At 39.5% G+C, this 20335-nt stretch overlaps 1 pseudogene; it reads left to right on the forward strand.

Moving 5' to 3' along the window:
• Positions 1-3925: 3925 nt before the first annotated feature.
• LOC107215861 overlaps positions 3926-20335 on the forward strand; it is a 65845-nt pseudogene continuing 49435 nt past the window's right edge.

The following is a 20335-nucleotide window of genomic DNA, read 5'->3' on the forward strand; positions in this document are numbered from 1 at the left end:
CAGGGGATCTAAGTCCTCATTAGTGAGACCTAGCCAGGGTCTGACTCAGTTCAAGGACCCGCACAGGGAATGGATATCTGCTAGGGTTTTAGGATTACTCATGATTTCTAATTTTTTGCGAACCAGCAGTCCATGCAGTGATCTCCAGACCCAAGTATTTCCAAGGTGGCATCTTTTGAACTTTGTCTTCCTGCATTTGGAACCCAGCAGAGGTTAAAACTTTAACCACTAGGTCAAGTGTGTCTTGCAGCATGCTGTTATTGGGACAGCACACTAACACATCAGCCATGTAGTGCAAGATGATGGCATCTCTTTTTTTCAGCAGGAACAGGGGATAATAATGACCCCATATACCACTGGCAGATGAAAGGACTGGTTTTTATCCCCTGAGGTAGTACTCTCTAATGGTATCATTTCATTGGTGCTTCCCGGTTGACTGTGGGAATGGAAAAGGCAAACCATGGTGTATCTTCTGGGTGCAGGGGAATTTCGAGAAAACAGTCTTTAATGTCTAGCACTGCCAATTGCCAATTTTGTGGGAGCATTGTCAGGGATGGCATTCCGGGTTGGAGAAACCCCATGTCCTCTCTTTTTTTGTTTATTTCTCTCAAATCCTGAAGGAGGTGCCACTTATCCTTCCCTGGCTCTTTTATTATAAATACCGGGAATTCCAAGGGCTGGTTGTTTCTACTATGTGTCCCGTGGCTAATTCTTCTTCTAGTAATTTTTCTATAGCCCTGAGTTTCTGTTTACTGAGAGGCCACTGGTTCACCCACACTGGATTGTTATCCAGCCACTTCAGCTTTTGGGCAGGACGCTCTGCAGTGGCCCCTTCTCAAAATCCTTGGGAGTCTCAGGAATTGTTAATTTCACTCCCCACTGGGACATGATGTCTCTTCCCCAGAGGAGGCACTTGTAATCAGTGACAAATGGATGGACCAACCTTCCATCCGGGCCTTCTATCTGAACAATGCTCTTAGAGATTTTTCCTAGTTTCACTCCTTCTACACGCTGTATTTTGCCTGCCACGGGTTGCAGTTCCCAATGTGAAGGCCACACACATTGGGAATATATATTTTCAGGTATAATAGTCACATCTGCCCCAGTGTCAATCAACCCTTCTACATGGAGATGTTCTGATTTATGTGTCAGGTTGCACCCTATAATAGGTTTGTCCTCACCAACCACTTCTGCCCAGTAGACTCCTGGTGCTTTGTCATGTACTGGGACTTCTGTTGGAACAGGGATCACTTGGGCTATTATCTGCCCTTTGGCTACATAGAAGGGTGGTTGAGGACATCTTGCCAAGAGAATGAGGTGTGTTAGTTCTCCTTTAATTGTCATGGGAGCTATTTCAATTTCTAGGGGTGTGTGTGCTGTGTCTCCAATAACAAAATACCTACTATCCAGTCCAGCCAGATCTTGTGAATTGTCCTGCAGGTCCACTCTAATGACTGTCCAATGGTCAGATCTGAAATGAAAAGCTTCAGCAGTCACAAGTCTGAATCGCTTTTGCGGTTGCCAGATCTTATTAGGCACGTGTTCCCCACAGCTATGTTTCTGTAGTTCCCCACCCAGCTCCCCCTTTTCTCCCCTTTTTATTAAAATAGAGTATTTTTGCTGTTTCAGGTCTGTCATTTTTGTGTCTCGGCGCTTGACAGAAATGCGCTTTGTTTTTAGTTTTTTTGTTGATTGGCTACAGCTTCTTTCTGGTGTTTCCCTTGTTCCTGCTTTTGAGCACAATTCCTTGTGAAATGTCCTGGCTTTTTGCACTGTAAGCAGATGATGTGCTGCAGCTGTTCTGGTGACATCTGTGGCCTGTTCATTCCTGGTGTTGCTGCTGCTACAGTTCTTGGGTTATATGGTCCTGGTTTCTTGTCATGTGCACTGTACAGATCTGCTTTTTTTGCACAGGCCTGGATCATATCTGCTATGGTGGGTGGAGAATGGATGGGCAGATTTAAAATCACTTTGTGGCAGGCCTCGTTGGCATTTCTTTGAGCCATTTCTTTAATCAGTTCTGCTTGTGCTACTGATCCTTCTACCTGTAGCTGGATATGTCCTCTAAGCCGGCCAACGAACTGCAAAAAACTTTCTGATAGAAACTGTTTAATATTAACATAACTGACTTGGGTTTCAAATGTTGACAATTTATTTTAAGTTTTTCCTGCTACATCACAGATCTTATCTAAAATAGGTTTTGTTAGAACCTGCACCTGGTCTTCAGGCTTGGCCCACCTTCCTTCCCCACATAGATCCTCAGAGGTAATTTCATTATTTTCTGAATCTTTTGCATCCTGCATGCTTTGTTTGAGTTCCTCCAGGAGGTCTTTTAATGACCTCTTCCATGAGCTTTCCCAAAAATCAAACTCACTGGGGGTTAGGAGGTACTTGAAGAAGTCTTTGAGGTCAGCAGGAACTAACTCATGAGATTTTAAAGTAGCTTTAATCATTCTTTATAATATTTTGCTATTTTTGCCAAATTCATGTTGTATTTTGCATCTCTCTCAGATATCATGGTAAGAGAAAGGTTGATATTGTCTATTAGTTCTTTTTTTACCAGTAAATATCACAGGTGCAGCTGTAGGCATATCCCTATCTTCCCCAGAGCCTTTATCTCCGGGGTTTCCCTGTCCAGCCCCACCCCCACCAGGCCTTGGAGGCCCTGCTTCCACACCAGATTGATGAAGGGACTCAGCCCCATCCCCAGCACGCCCAGGGGGCCTCACCTCACTCCCGGATGGGTGGAGGGATTTACTGAACCCTCAGCAGGCCCAGGGGGCACTGCCTCACCCTGGATGGGAGGAGGGACCTACCCACACCCCCACAGGGGCTGGGCAGGGACACATCTGCCCCCCGGGGGGCAGGGCCAGGACACCCTTTCCCCTCCCCCCCATGGGAGCAGAGGGTAGGGCCACCCCTCTCACTCCCCTCCTCCCCGTGGGGACAGGGGGCGGGGGCGTGGGGAACGGGGTTGCAACATTTGGAGGCAGGTTTGCAAGGTGATGTCATGCCTGGGCAGGGTATGGTAGGACGAAGAGAAATGTGTGAGGGAGGAGTTATGGGAGGAGTAGTGGAACTGGGCGAAGAGAAGTGGGTGGAAAGAGTCATGGGAAGGGGGAGTGAGATAGGAGAGAGGTTTCACCACATGGCTATCTGGCACATTGCCAGCTCCATCTTGGGTCACAGCCAGGTGGTAGTAAGAGGTTTTAATAGGGGTGTGGGGGTGCAGGGGAAGGTCTCTGATGGCTAGCACAACACTATCAGAGATGGGGGGCTGAATGAGACACATGGATCCAGGAATTCCATTATTACCATGCATTTCCTGAGTTTCTGGACCTGTTCCATGTATCTTTCTTAGGTCAGGGGCAAAGAGTTTAGGGGAAGAAGTAGGAGAAACTGATGGAAACTGCAGTGGCTGTTATTTTATGTCTTTTTCTCTGTTGATCAATTATTTTTGAATTATAAGAAAAACTGGGAGATATTTTGAAGCATTTTCATCTCCATTCTCTATTTTAAGTGTTAAAAAAATTGCCAATTTGATCCCATGCAGAGATAGAATTTACTTCTGACAAATCAAGCTGTGGAATGTTATGAGATAGCCATGAGATGAAGTGTTATAACTTTTTTCTAAAAATTTTAAAGTACTTAAAAATTTTTGCAATTTGGATTCTAAATTTGGTTGGGGTATAGACAGTTTGGACCTCATTTGTGCTATCAACAGTGTGTTAGCACAATTTCTTTTTATCTTGTTTTACTGCAAAAGCAACTAAGCAAGCAGCGGTAGGCTTTTTTTCTCAGCTTGCGCCCCCCCCTCTCCCCCCCACTGGGGTAAGATACAAACTGTCAAGCTCAGCCACAGTTACTTTGCTGGGCTGCTAAAATCACATGGTTGAAGCCGTGGAAGCCGTGGAGGGGCAGAACAATGCCGCTCGTTCTCCACTCCACGGCTGCTGCTCCTACAGTCCGGGGCTACCCCACACTGCTTCCACCAGCACCTGAGCTGCCACGCTGGCCCCACAGCCTCTGCGCCAGCCCCGCCGCCACCCGCAGGGACACCCCTGTGTTTCTCACAGCTGCTGGCTTGGACGAGCACCCAGCTGATCCTGGCTCAGCTCTTGCACACTGCTGTGCAGGCTGTGTCTGAAACCCGCTCAACCCTGGTTTCACGCTCCCCGTCGGCAGGTGTGACTCACCACTTTTACACTGTTGACCAGGAAAACTGTTCTTTGTGAAACCGACTCTCTCTGGGTTTGAGAAGACTACCGGTTTCTCCCTTGTAGGCTATATTTGTGTTTTAGCTTTTCAAGATAGTTGACGTGTCCAGGCTTGCAAAACACACACATGTGTTTCCAGCCGCTTTTGGGGGTCTCTCAGAGCCCCACAGATGGGTGCCAACTGCTATTATTTCTACGTCCCCTGTTTCTCTGTTACCACTGTCCACCCAGCTGCAGCCAGGGAAAGAGGGGAGATAGGATAGCATAGAACAGAAGAACTTAAAAATTAGACCCTTTCCCTTTGCTGAGATGGAAGTTTAGCTTTATTTCTTGGGGTCCTGCGGAGAAGAAGAGCAGGAGGGAGAGAGGAAGAAGTGTTGATAAGCGCCTCTTTTTGAAGGCGGGGGAAGAGGGGGGTTACTTTCACACAGCCAATAAGGGGACCTGGGGAGAAAGAGATAAGGGAAAGAAGCTTACAATTCTACATTTTTGGGGGTACATTCTTTGGGTCATGCCATTTTTTCTAAATGCATTACAACACCTTTCCCATCTCTTTCTTTTCAGATGCTTACAGACTGAAGATGAAAAGATACTGAACTCCATGAAATTTTATGTTAATGAAACATGACCATTGCCCAGTATTTTGGCTAGTTGATAGAGGTGGTTTTAACATGAGGCACAGGTTAGCTTATAGTAAAAAAAATCCCAAACCAAAAAGGTCTTCCAAAACCATTGAATCTTGAGGGCAACTATCCATTAAGGCTATCCAAGGCTGGGTTGGATGTGGCTTCTGAGAAACCTGATCTAGTGGGTGGTGTCCCTCCTCATGGCAGAGTGATGGCAACTAGATGATTTTAGAGGCCCCTTCCAACCCAAGTCATTCTATAATTCTGTGATTAAGAGAATGATTAGAATTACATCTCTCAATTTTCAACAAGTTTATGATCAATACCTCAAATATGCTGCAATGAGATTTAGGTGTTTGTATTCTCAAATTCTCCAATAAGCTCAAATTCCAAACAAAATGATCTTTTGGCACACCATGCTACTTATTTTTCCTGATGTCTCTTTCTTGCAAGGCATGTAAATGATGACCTCTGGTTGTCCCTTGCAGCCTTACTCATTCTGTGATTCTGATTCTGTGAAATACACTAAGTAATTAGTCTGAGGCTGCAAATGCATTCACTTTTTTCCATTAAATCATTATTGAAATAATAGCAACTTGCAAGTCAGTCACCCTATCTTGACTGACCTTTCTTCCTTCCTCCCTCCCTCCCTCCCTCTTTGCATTCTCTACTCTTTCTCACATATAAAAACCTCAAATATAATTATTCTCAAATAATTTGTCCATGTTTTAGAGGTGATGTTATGCTGAAATTTTTTGTTGTTGCATCAGAAAAAGAAGAAAGGAGAAGGTTAGTGAACACACATAGTTTAAAAGTATTTATTACAGTGCTAAAACAAAATTAATGCATACTATTGGTTAAACTCTAACATGCCCTGATGTGTTAAGATAGAAAAAAAAAAGTTGTGGTGGTTTCAAAAACATCCTTTCTAGTTTTAAAGGGTTATTACTAGCAACTGAGAATATTCCAAATATATTTGTAGAATTACAGTCAAACTAACAAGCTACTTCCTAATGCTCTTTGGTTGGAATTTATGAGAACTACATGAAATGAATTAGTTGAAGTGTATAAATAACTTTTCATATTTCAAATTCATTGAGCAGGTTACCATTATTAAGATGTTTATTCTTTTCAGTCTGAAGAGCAGTTCTTCACTGCTGATATTTCTGGCTTTGGGCATCTTGGCACCTACTGACACACCTGAAGTCCTGCTCCCTTTTTCTTTTAAGGGAGTGGAATTATTGATGCCACATCATCTTGTGTGCATTTCTGTGGCTGAAGGACTTGGACTAGAACTCATTAATAAAAACAATTTTATGAACAGTTTTCTGAGCCACTCAGGCTATGTGCCCACATCTGCCATAAAAACACATTGTCTGGGAGTAGTTTGCTGCTCTGAAGCAGACTAAGTGTCTGTGTGAGAGATTCCAGCTTAAATTGTGTAAAGAGCTTTATTTCTAATTAGTGTATCAGGATTTAATTCATGATACGTTCATATCAAATTGTCAATTCTTAAACTATGTCTTTTATGGAGCATTTTTCTAATGCTAAAGGTGGAAGAACAGAACCTCTTAAATGCAAGGTATTTTAATTTTGTATAAATAATAATGTAATATGTGGGATACTTCCTTGCGTTTCTTTCCAAGTTGGATTAAATACAAAAATGCTTACTTTCCTCCTCCTAGGAAATAGAATTAGTTATTCTAGTCTATGTCTTGTTCCAAAAACATTAAATGAAATAGACTTCATGTTCTTTTTACAGCTGTATGTCTCTAAAGCTATGACACAAATGCAAATGCAAGATAATTTTTTACAAACATTAAAAGGTATTTAATCTCTCCCATACATTGGAGAAATAAACTATATTTCTTTATAAGAATGTATGTCAGTGATGTTTTGACTGAGAGTAGTGTTGAACCCAGAGCCTTAGAAGGTAGTGTAAGAAATGTTGCAGCAATATTCCTTATAAATAAGGTGGAAATCTTGTATCACTATGATATTCAGCTTCTACACTAACTAAATTAGTTGCCATCTGAAAATTCTGGTTCAATCCCAGACCAAATACAATAAGAATTTACTAAATAGCTGGAGAGTTCCATACCAAACATCCTCACCCATTGTCTTGCCCTGTTAATATTTATTTTTAAATATCACAATTCTTGGTTACATCTACTCAAATGCAGTAATAAATATGTGTTGTCAGTCTGACTCCTCCAGGCTTTTTTCCCCTGTATCCCCCAGAACCTGCTGAAGCAGATAGAGCTCTTGGGCAGTCTGTACATCACTAAGTCGGCCATCAGCAGTTTATTCAGCCTTGCCTAGGAAGGTGCTCACCTTTGCTGCATCATAGCGAAGGTAAGGGATGTATGGAGTAATCCAAAGCAAATGAGCAGTACAAGAAACTCATTTTACTTAAGAGCAACAAAATTTACTCAGAGAAACTACTTTTTTCTCTTCTTGTGGTGCTTTTTAACAAGTCTTACTCTACAGAGTTTAGCACCACAACTATCTCAGTAGAGGTTTTTTCCTAAAGAGGACCACATCCCCCCAACCTTTAATTTAATTAATCAAGCACATTAATTAATTTAATTTAATTAAGCACAATACCTGCACAAGCAGCTTCAGGAGTGTGGTCAGTTCCAACAGCATTGCTTCAGTTGCAGTTGTCTTTGTGCTATCTGAAATACTATCTCACCATAATTTTGGGAACTTTTTAAATGTCTTTCCTTTTAAATACCAGCCGTGTAAATTGAGAGAAACTTAACAATGGGCCATGGCTGTGACTGACTGTTCAAAGAAACAGCAAGACCTCTTCAGCTGTGTTTACAGGGGGGGTTAGACATATTATTAAAGATACAAATTTAGAAATACTTCGCATTCAGTATTATCCTTTTGCAGAAGACCCATCACTGCAGTTACTTCTGTCAGTGTGTGTTCTCATTTACTGAGTAGCTGGTGCTAACTTTTGGTATACATGAGTCATTCTGTCAAGATCCATGATACTGGAAATCCCTGCAGAGTTTGGATCTTGAAAAAGTGATAAAGGTGGGACATGGTGTCTTGTTGAAAATAGGATGATCACAACCACAGGGCATGCAGAAAGACGAAAACCTCCCTTCCCCAGCTACTGCTTGTGAAGTGCTGTGCCAGTTCCTTGTCCTGCTCAGAAGCAGGGTTAGACAGCAACATTTAATTACTTCTGTGTGCCTATAGATGGATATTTACACCATAAAAGTTGCTCCTCTTTTCTGAAGGCTGAGAATGAGCCAGACTGAGAAACCTGTAGTGGATTCTTCCAACAGCCTGAGATGTTTCTTTTTTTCCCTAAATTGGTATTTGAGCTCCACTCAGTGGTACCCTAAAACAATGATAAAATGTTGAGTACTGAGGAAGTGCAGAATTAACAAATTAATGAAAATTGGTCTTGGGCCTTTCATCATTTTACGACTTCCATAACAGTTTAATTTAGCAGTAGTGAAGTCTGACCTTTCATAAATCACTAAGCTAATATATTGCTAAAACCTGGGCATGTCACACGTTTACAACTGAGGAAATGCATCCCCTTATGCAAAGAACCCTAAGTGGTCTTTGGCTGCCAATTTACAGCAGTGATTGCATCACCTGTCCTGTGCCTCTGTGTGCCCCATGCACTGGGAAATGTATTTGTCCAGAATGACCATTATCCTTCACCCTCTGTACTGCCTCAGTTATGTGCATCAGTGACCAGGGGGCAGAGGAACTGTAACAAACCAGAATTCCAAATGGGTAAAGAGCTCTCTTCAGACAGAGAAACTTAACAACGCTGAGCCTTACTTACTTTGGAGGTTAACTTGCATCTTTTCAAAAGCTTCCAACATGAATAAAATGTTCTTATTTCCTGTTCGCAGACTTTGTGACATTTCCAGTTTTTGAGCAGATAACACATGAAATGCTGCTCATGATGTAATTCAAGTTTCATTTGAGACAGGTTTCACAATCTCTGAAGTAGAAAGGAGATCAGCACTGGCTTTACTTAGCTATGCCAGTAAAAAATTCCAGGTGATTTCAAAGCAAAAAATAAACAAAAAAATTAAAAATTGTTCTCAGTTATTATACAGGTGGAAAAGGATTGAAGTCATGCAAAAATTTCAAAATCTTTTATAGAATCCATAGTTCCCTAGATAGCTGTCATAGTAGGCTTGATAAAAACTAGCCTGATTATTTGTTTACTGTGAAAGCAAAATTCAACAAATTTGTCCATGTAACCTTGAAGTCTTACTCTTCGTGGCAAAGTGTGATCTTGTGGAACACTTCTGTTAGGTATTTTCGTGTCCCAAGCTAAAAGTTACAACTCTAAAGCACATCAATCTTGGAAGTGAAAAAAAAACCCTAAAACAAGATAGTGCTGTAAAGCTACAATATTACAGGAGCCAGTCTCTCATTTTACATTTTGGTAAGGGATTCAGTCTTCTTTTCCCCCATCCCCTGCTAATATTTTACAGAAATTAAAAAAGGCTCTCAAACACTCCCCTCTGTTCTTGTATGTTTATTCAGTTCTGTTAAAATTGTTATTATTTCGTCTGTTTGGTATGTTCCTGGTTCTCCCCCATTTACTGCTTTGTTTGGTTCCATTTGTCTGTTATGTAAACCCCTCCCAGTTTTCCTGAATGTTCTCCATCAATCATCTTTACCCTGCCCCATCTCTCCATCCATCATTGTAAATCCCACCTCTCCTTCCAGCTCCTTCCATGTAGATCATCCCTTCCTTGACATGTTATTGGTTATTATGTTATGTTCCCACCTTCTTGTATCCCCATTGGTCCCTGACATTTGTAACCTCCTCCCCTTACCCCTCCCTCCGTGAGCTCCCATTGGACCCTGGACTGTGCCCGCCCCTGAGGTAAAACCCAGTGCACAGAGGTGCTCTGGGCTCTCTTTGGTCCTGAATTCTCCCAGCGCAGACCCTTGTACTTATCTCCTCTCCCGAATAAACCTGTTCCTGAAAAGTACAGCCGAGTGAGTCTCCTCCTTCCTTTTGCCATCACCCACAATGCCTGATTTGGCAGAGCCCGGCAGGATTTGGTGCTCTGAAGGTTCTGTAGTGGGATCGCCTTTCCCCTGCAGTTCCCCACTCCTGGCGACTGCCCGTGCCGGAGTGGCACTGTAGAGCTAGCCCGCAGCTCCGGTGTGGAAAAGAGCAGCATCACCCCTCTATGCAGGAGCATCACCCATAATTTTATTCCACCTACAGGCACTCTTTGACACTTATTTTAGCATGTAACTTTGTGATCTGCTGTGAAAAAATCATGTTGCTGACTCACCCTGGCAGATAGCAGTAGTTCTCACTAGCTATCATTGACGCAAAATCCAAGGTCTCTAACAAAAATGAGTAGTAGCATGGACAAGATAAGAAAATTAGCCTTAGTTGGATCAAATGGGTTATAAATAGATTTGGATTTGTAACACCCAGAAGAATTGGTAAAAATCTGTTTACGAGTTACAGTAAATAGGTCATGAAGTGATAAAGAAAAAAGTATTTTTAAAAAAAACCACATTTTACTAATGATAGAGTCCAATACCAACTGTATTGAATGGAATGCCATGATAATAGGCTTTTAGAAGAGAAAGGAACAAAAATGAAGATAATCATACTTCATAATAGCCCCCTTGGAGAATACTTGACTATTGGAATTCCTTATGGCTGTACAGCAGATCACTTGCTCCAAGAAGCTTCTAATGGACCTTACCTTACCTTACCTTCTTTATATGCCAGTTTCTTTTCTAGCAAGTATTTATGATGAAGATCTCTTTGGAGATAATCGTCAAGATAATTATAAATGTTGTCAAAGCTTTGCTAAGAATTTACTGCACTTTGTGTTATTTCAGGCTGAAACTGCAAAATATTCCACTTTAGAATTAAGCCTTTTTGCTTCCCCTCTTTAATCACCCAATCCACGTAGTTATGGTAATTGTATTTCAGGTGATTTCATTACCTAAACCTACCCCTTATGAACAGCATTCCACAAAATTGAATTCATGTATTAATCCAATACAGGAGAGAAGTGGGTTGTCAGGTAATAAAGCAAGTGTCCCTCTCTTCCTCTGAGTGTTTACCTACTTGACCAATTTATGTATGTCCCCATCAGATGGAATGGTTTGGCATCGTTGCAAAAGATACAGGGGATGAATCTTGAAAAAGGTGAATAAATTCTGAGAAATGCTCTGACCCCAGTGAGGGCAGTGGTTTTGACAAACCATGGAATCAGGCTTGGTGTTTTCCACCTGTCCAATATTTCACTTACAGATCTCTTGGTTCATTACTCATGGTAAATATTTTACAGCTTAGTAATGGCACATGGGGCCCAAAATAAAGAGTACAGATATCCACCTGAGAAATGCAGTGATAAATCACTTCCTGTCCATCAGAGGCAAAATCAGGGCACCCATTTGGCATAGAAAAGGCTTGAAGCAAATGTGCCAACATCACTTGAACATTATTAGATTTGTCTACAAACTTATACTTATTATGGCTAAAGCAGAGGATCACATCACTCATGATTCAACTGAACCATGGGAAAATTCAAATTGATAATGTAATTTCTTAAAAAAAAAAAAAGAAAAAAAAATTACTTTTCTTTGGGAATGACAGTGCATCAGCTTTTTCCTATATTTTTGACAGATAACTTAATTAGTGCTTGGGTGAAATAGCAGTATCCTTTTGCAGAAGGAAAAATATGACTTAAACTTTTTTGTTACTGTACTGCCTCTTTTTTAATTTAAAGGCTCAGAAATACCTTTCTGCATTAGGCTATATATAGCAGTACTAGGTATAAAATAACATAATTTACCCTAATAATAAGTAATGATAAATAATAATGAACTCTTCGTACAATTCCAGAAATAAGTTTTACTCTTAGCAATCTTCAGTGAGCCTACAGTTTTAACTGATGCCACAGAAATTCCATATACTTGTGCAAAAACATGATCTAAAACTTTGATCTGGAAAATATGTTGAAGAGTTAATTTTGTCTAATTTTATAGGCCTTAGTACAATTTTTTTGTTAGACTGAACAGAAGGTTTTGCTTCATCTATTATCTTCTACTGTATTCAAGCAGAACTAGTACAAAAATACAGAATTCTGAAAGTGAGTAAAGTCTGAATTGTAGCCCAGAGGTTTCAAGTCAGTATAACCTGTGGAGCTTGAATGGTTGAGAAATAAATAGATTATTTCTGTGAATCTAAAAATATTTTTAAACAGCATCTACTGAAAAACACTTAAAAAAAGGGTATGCTTTTCACTTGCTCCATGATTTCAACTATTTTTAATCAACGCTGTAATTTGAACACTTTTGTCTGAGATTTTTCATCTATCATCAATATCTTTATATCATTCATATTCATCGTCTGTCTGATTCTACATCATAAAAGGCATACGTAGTCTACTTGGTAGCAAAAAATTTTGAAATGAAAAATAATTGAAAAAATGCAATCACACCAAATACAACATTGTTGGTATCTATTTATATATTTACTTTGTTATATGAAATTTAATGAAACATATGTTTACAAACTCTGTTGGAAATTAATTAAGGATAGCTGCTCTAATAGGTACTCAAGTCTTTGTCACTATAGTATTTGAAGAAAAACTTTTAGGAATGCAAATTTTATTTATTAGAGGATGAAGATTTGGATAGTATCTGTTTAGAATTTGACACCTATTTCCGCCTTATTTTCAGTACCTCTTCAAACATATGACCTTCCTGCTCATAACTTTAAGTTAATTCTGTTTGGAGCTCAGAAATGTAGAAGAACTGGAAATATATGGTAACAAAAATCTATTTTATACAGATAACATGGCTGAAGGATCTGTTAAATTTCACTCTAATTGCCAGCTATTGATGGTTCTTTGTAATTTTTGCACGAATGTCAGGTTTAATTCAAATGAAGCTTGTAGCTGGTAGAAGTCAATCACTTAAGCACAGCTCCTACTGAGGTTGTGTTACTTTTTCATCACTTAGTGTACAAGCATTAATTGACTTGAGTTCTTTGTGTGAGTTAAATGTCCTCTTTGTTGGTGTAGTTGAGATAGCTGTTTTGGATAAACTACTAAAGGAATCTGTTGCCCTGAAAACTCAGCTTCTGAGATTGCTGACATAGTTTTCTAAAGACTTTCCTCGGACAGTAACTGTAAACATAGATATGTATACATTCTTTCTGATACATGTCTTGTGATGGACATCTCTCGCGGCCAGTGCGGTTGGGAAAGTGTTATCCTGACCATCCAATCCCTGGCTGTGGTCAGAGACCTATAAATTCTGGGAGAAGAAATAAAGCTCTCTCTTCCTTTCACCACACCTCGAGCTGTGTTTGTGTGACCTATTCATCTTCAGCAGCAACAGGAATCCGTTTCCCATCCCAATCTTGATTAAGTACTGGGGAAACCTCTAGTACTACTTTCCTGATTGCTGTTTTTCCCCTGCAGGAAGGAGGTGTTGTTGCTCTCTTTAAGATCTGTTGCCAGGATTGTTTCAGGTGCCTTTATCCCCAGACCCTGAGAACACTGGCTTCAATTTGTTGTGTAGAGGAAGGGATGCATGAGCTGGAAAAGGGAGGCACTTCAGGATTCCTTACTGACCATGTCACAAAATAGAGAAGCCCTGTCATTAATGTCTTCCAGAAATTCATGATTTGGTGGTGTTTGATACTGTGTTCCATACTATGCTCACCTTTTCTATGCTGAACACATCTTCAGTCTTCATAAAATTAGTCCCAGCAATATCATTATTATATTATCCTTGCACAAAGAAGCTTTGTAAGTGGGGATAATTTTGTAAAACGTGTTAGTGACTCCATCAAAAAAAGGAGAACAAACTAGAGACAATATATTTTCTGGACTCTCTAAAGTGTTTAGAAACTCCACTGTTTCAAATTTTGTCCTTAAAAGACAGAAGGCTTTATACTTCTTTAAATCATTTCCTCATGGTCTGATAGGGCTCCTTCTTGTGGCAGTACTGCAGCTTGTGAGAGTTGTAGTTGCACAGAAAAAAGTGGGACATATACAGACATTAGTCAATCAAAAAAAAATGTGTCTGCTAATCAGTAGCAGCTTTCATAACAGCCACTTTTAACTGTGATGGCCAACATCAAAACATTATCCAGATAAAATTATATCAGCTTCTTAGGCTTCTTTCCATTTGCACATTCACTATGTACTGCTATGTGTTGGAAAAAAACACTTCTGGTCACTAAATCATGATCTCGTCCTTTGTATTTCATAAAATGGTCATCTTCCTAAGCTGAAGAATGGCCTCTTCAAGTTAATGATATATAATTTCACTGCCTCTTTACATTGACGTGTCTTGTAATTTACTGCCCTGAATTCAAGCAAACTGTGACAGAATGCGTGCAGCAAAAATCAAGTCTCTGAGTTTACAATAAATGAAGACGACTTAATTTTTTTTTTTTACATAATGCCAGTTCAGACTGACACCAGAATCAGTCTAAAAGGACCTTTCATTATGTCCAGTATAATGGTGGAGTTAATAGAGTTAGAAAATGAAAAAGATTGATTCAAATCACCCAGTCCAATTCCCGGCAGTGTCAACATGTGTTTAGTGTGGCCTATATCAAAGCTGAGAGAACAGGAGTCCCAGAAAAAGCCAACAATCTCAAGCTCACGTTTCTTTGATTGCTTTAATGTTGGACACAAGTAAAATTGTTCAGGGTAAACTTGATCACAATCAGGATTGGAGCAGGGCTTAAAGGATTTTTAAATGAAATCTCTGCCTTCAAGGGATTTCAATTCTTAAATCAGCATCTTCAAATATAAATAGTTTTTTTCTTTCACAATATGGAGTACTCTTCCAAAGAACACAAGAGAGAGTTAAAAGCAATCCTACAATTACAAAAGTTATCATAGGACTTCATATCTGGCAGAAAAGGTGGCTTCTTTTATCCCATGAAGTATCTGTGTACTGGTGAATCATTTTATTTCTTTACTATGAGTATCATTATGCCACCTAGTGCATTAAAATATCAGTGCAATTTGAACTGAGTTTTTAATGGCAGAAACTTCATTTAAAAAACCCCAAACTTGGCTACCAAGCAATTCAGATTAGGCAAATCAAGATTAAAAAAAAAAAGAAAAAAAATCTATGACTGCCTCCCCCCCGCAATTTTTCAATTAGATTGCACAGCCGTTGCAGTGTTTGAAAGACCCCTTATAAGAGAGCAGCAAGAGCTATAATTTCTTATGAACACTTATTGAGAGGTGAACTAAAAGGGGGTGGTACACTTTCTGCAGTAATTGCAGTGCTTAATTACTAAAGATACCAGGAATATTGTTCATTTATCCAGTGCTCTTTGATCTTGCCAATTCAGTGCTCAGTTCTAAAGAGGTAGAAGATTGTCTATTTTAATAAAAAGCTTTTCATTCAATTTTTTAAAAATAACCATTCTTGTTCTTCCCACCCACACATATATATCACAGTGGAAAAAAACATTATCACCTTTTTTATTAGTTTGGTAAACAAGCTGATCTTTGCTGTAATTGCAGTGATAAGGTAGTTGTTGGAATGATTAGCTCTTCCTCTTTTATGTGAATCTAGATGGGTCTGTATACAATGATGTAAAATCAGTTGGTTAAAATGTGAGTTTGGAACAATTATTTCACTTGCAAGTACTGGTATTCTTTGTTGTACATTGAAGTGCAGAGCTGCAGGAACTCAAGAGTGACAAATTAGGTAATTAAAGTAGAAAAATGGTGAAAAAATAGTCTCATTGTGTGCCTGAGGACTGCATAAGTAGATGTTCTCTGTAAACTGTGCTCAGCAAGTGGCAATTTTGGTTCTTCAAGCTGCTTGTCTGGTTGGTTGATACACTTTAATTTTGTAATCCACTGTGACACCAGCAGTTTTGAGATTATTATTTGGTCTGAGCTTCCTGACCAGTCCTACTTCAGAGTGGAGTGGTGAGACCCTGGAAAAGCAACCAGAACATATTATTCCTATAGATGTTTGTCCCTGTATCCAAGAGAATTTTGTCATCTATGTCTTGTGGCACTCAAGCATTTTTAGGAGGAAGCTCACTGCACCAGAAAAGTTGGTTACTTTTGTTCTGGGCATTCCAGAGTTTATACAGATACGGTAAGTAATACAGATATTTGTGAATAGAGAAAATAGATAAAATCCCTAAAGTCTGAATTGAAAAGAGTTTGTGAGATCTGAGCATGACTGAAACTGAAGAGCAATGTTAGTGCTGCACATGCAGACAGACCTGGTGGTGTGTCCTGTTCTGAGGTTTAGGACAGAAAAACAGTGGGGTAGTGGGAGATTAGTTCTTGAGATTTTTTTGAGGGTTCTGGAGAGAAGAATATCTCAACCTTCATGGATGTTTTTTGCAAACTTAATTCACCTCAAAGTAGCAAGAAGTATTGGAGGCACAGAATTTGGGTAGATTGTGTGTATTTAGTGACACTTAAGGTTCAGAAAAAGTAAAGATTGTGATCTTGGTGATGTACATTCTGCAAATTGCATTAGGAATAGCTGTACTTCAAATAATGCTATCATTATGAAGACACACACAAAATATAACATATTCAGTCTTCAACATGGAGCAGCCTTGCCTGGAAATGGGGTTTGTGTTTGAATAGATTTTATTTTTCTCTAAAGCAATTCTTCAGGCCTTACTCCTCTGAGAGTACGTTAGGTCCTTGTTTTGCAGAGTTGTCTGAACAAAGTGTCTCATATATTTGGTGACATGCAGCCTCAATAAAGTCTAAAAACTGTGGCAGTTTCTCTGCCTCAGGGCTGTCTGTATGAAAATTGGTGGTGGTGGTGGTGGTATTAAAAGGCATGGCTTTCCAATTTTTGCCCTACTGAAGCTCAGTTATGTGGTTTTCCACTGAGGCTTCCGTGGCAATAAACATCCTGCTACAATAAAAGAACTTCAGAGCTGGTTCAGAAGTAAATAGAAAACTGTGCCATGTACTGCATTTTTTACTGTACATGTTATCACATTAAAAAATGCAGCTTAAGTGGGACCTAGATCAAGGGTCAACTGCCACAAAACCAGGATGACATTACAAACAGCCAGCTGCCTAAATGTTAACAGTGTGCTGAGTATGGTTACTTTCATTGTTTAAATTACTCCAGAAAGCAAGACACCTGGAATAGAGGAGATAATCCAGAGACACTAGTGACAACAGCTATTACTTTCATTAATAAAACCTTTTTAACAAATGACACAGCATTTATCACCGTGCTTTAAAGAAAATTGCCCAGGAATAGATTACAAATTACTTTAAATCTTTAATTTAAAGCACACTAAATCAAATTGCCTCCAGAAGAAGAGGGGTAAAGAAAGTATGAAGTGTAGATTATTTGTGGCTGGGAAACTATATGAATTTTTCAAAGACTTCTAAAACATGAGTGACCTAAAAATCTATTACTCATTGTGAACCCAGTCTGAGTTTTGAAAAGCTATATTCTTATACATAGTAATAATGTCTGCATTATGGTAATGCGGTCTGTCCATGATACAGCTGAAAAAACAACCTTTTCTGGGGAATGAAGTAAAATGTAAGTTACAGAAGCTCCTACTACAATTTATTTATAGTTTTTGAGGTGAATGTGTGTGGATTACTTAATTCAGCTCTAACCACTCTGAACTTTCAGTTTCAAACATTAACCTCAGTTAAAATCATGGAGTAACTTTGTCTCAGGTGAGTCTCAGCTACTGAAACCACTGAAGTCCATGTGACCACATGGTGAGACAGAAATGGGAACTCTGTATTAGGAAGAAATTTCTCACTGTGAGAGTGGTAGAGCACCAGAACAAGTTTCCAAGAGAAGCTGTGGATGTCCAATCCCTGCAAGTGTTCAAGGCCAGATTGGATGAGGTATTGAGCAGCCTGGTCTAATTGAAGATGTTCCTGCCTGTGGCAGGGGGATTGGAAGTAGATGATTATGGATGCTAACTGTGAAGCAGGGAACACGGTGCCTGTGGAAATTGCAGGCCACATAACTTTCTCAGTCTTGCCTGGGAAATGGGCCTGGGAGTTCATAAGGAGGAATTAAAACAATCCTCAGAGATAGAAAACAGCCTTGCAGGTCCTGTTTGTCTGTTTATTTTTTCCTTGCAAGAGAAGGTCGAGGGGTGGTGAACCCCACAGACCAATGATGGTGATGTGTTAGTTTACTAACCAAGAAGAGTTTTCTTTTCCATACTTTTCACGTATTGGCCTATAAAAAAGACCTGAGGTAATAAACCAGGGAGAAATTCTCCAGTTCTGACTCCACAAGAGTCTGTGTCGTTCTTCCCTCCGTGCCCAATAGAGCGACAGATGATCCTTAAGATCCCTTCCAACCCAGACTATTCTATGGTTCATGGACTGGGCTTTGATTATGAGAGCTTGGATGGTATGAAGGTAAAGTCACTAATTCAAGGCTGAATGTAAATATTAGTTGGTGGCCCATGGATTTCATTATCACAGCATGGGAATGCTCCACAATTATGAATGATTTAATTTTCATAGTACCTGGTGTGCAGTGGAAGTAACTTTGTACAATGCAAGAGATGAAAAATTTTCCTGATTTGAATGAACTATATAGCTGCCTTCATATTTTGTTTTTCCATTTGCAATATGTCAAGGGATATTATTAATAATACTCTTCTAGAAAAGGTGAGACTGCCAGTTTAGGTAAGAGAAACCCTTAGGTTGCTACATTTAAAAGCATGTCTGCAGGTTGTTTAGGAAGTTCTATTAGGAACTTATTAGGAAGTGCAAGTTTTCTGAGAAACAGGGAAATGTTGATTTTTATTGTGGAAAACAGTGGCTTATTTACAGGACATACAAGAATGAGAAAATTTCAGAAAGTGCATATCTCTGCCTAAGCCTGTTAGCCCTTATTACCCCTCAGAGAAGAGCTTTGTGTTAGTGTTTATTTGCTTCTTAGCTGAAAAATTATCATGGCCTACTTTATTTCTTGAAGAACAAGAATTAGGTGGTCTCAAAGATGATAAAAATTGCATGGTTATTTTTTTCTAAATTGAGTTGAGTTCAAGAACTCAAATAATTAAGATTTAAAAAAAATATTTTCAAAATGATCATAGTTTTTGAAGTTTAGTTTTAAGAGAGTGAGAGTCAAATTTTATGTTAATCTGTTTTCTGAGACAGGATAAAACTGGGTAATAACAAAATACAGGATTCTTAGAAGCCATTGGATGATGTCAAGTTGTCAAGGAGCCCTTCTCTTATCTCTTTCCCACAAGAACAGGTAACGTGCAGTGTTACAGCCCTTTCTAAATTTTTCAGGGGGGCCACATTGGCAAACACATTCTGTTTTCTATGAAAAGGAATATCATTCTTTTATGTTCCCTGTCATGGGGTAGCTTTACTTTTAAGGCAGTTTTGAGAGCTAAGGAAGTTGAGGCTGCTGGTGGCTGATGGGAATCCTTTCTCCTGACCAATTATCAAGCATTTCTAAGAATTGACAGCAGTTCTGACCATTAAAAAGTGAATTCATCTTGTGAACACTCCCTTAAGAAGTACAGTCAGAGCTCTCTTGTCCCTTTCTAGTTTCCAGCTTTTGATAAGGTAACAAGGCCCCGTCGTATCCTCCTCTTCCCCCCGCCCCCCCTCTCCCTCAGCCGGATAAGGCCGCAGAAAATGAAAGAGCAGGGGGAGGATAAGAAAGCAGAGCTGCTCAGTTACTGCTGCTGCTGGACTGAAACCTGACACCATGAACTCTTGCAGCTTTTCTAAAGCTTTTAATTCTTTTACTACCTGGATAAAACATACAGATTACTCCTTTTCTCAGACAGAGAAAGAGAGACAATCAACATGAAGAAGACATCATAGAACCACTAAAAACAGTGAGGAAAAGAGTTAAGTTTAAATAAGAAAGAGGGAATAAGGAGATGCTTTACAGCTGAAATATCTTTCTGTTAAGACTATGGAGATGGACAATAGTAGTTTAAAAAGACTCCTTTAATTCATAATAGAGTATTGGGAGGAATAAAGTATTCAAAGTGTGGATTTTGAGCAAGAGAGAGAGAGTACTTGTGATACTGTGAGTTGCTGGAATTGGGTAAAGATTTTGAAGCCTTGAGGGCAAAGAAAAACGTTTTCCGGGAAAGCTCACAGAGACTTTTGCCTTTGACTTATCCTTAAAATGACATCCCTAAACTCATGACCCATACACACCTCAGAGTGATGTGAAATGGGGGGAGAAGAACTGATAACAGATTTCCGAGCAGCTGACATCAGAGAAATAAGAAACTATAATATAAATAGTTTTATTGTGAGAAACTCCATAAGTTAGCAGAAAGAGACTTCTGTTTCTCTACAAAGACTGATGAAAAGACTCTAAAAAGAATTGGGACTGTTTTTAACCACCAAAGTTCTAAAGTTTTTTGTCTCTATGTTGTCATGTGTACAAAGAAATGGTCAAGTGGTGGGAGATAAAGGGGTTTTCTGGAAGTTTATTCTAGTGTTCTTATTCTTGTAGTTT

This window comes from Parus major, chromosome Z (assembly GCF_001522545.3).
Source record: "Parus major isolate Abel chromosome Z, Parus_major1.1, whole genome shotgun sequence".
NCBI lineage: Eukaryota > Metazoa > Chordata > Aves > Passeriformes > Paridae > Parus > Parus major.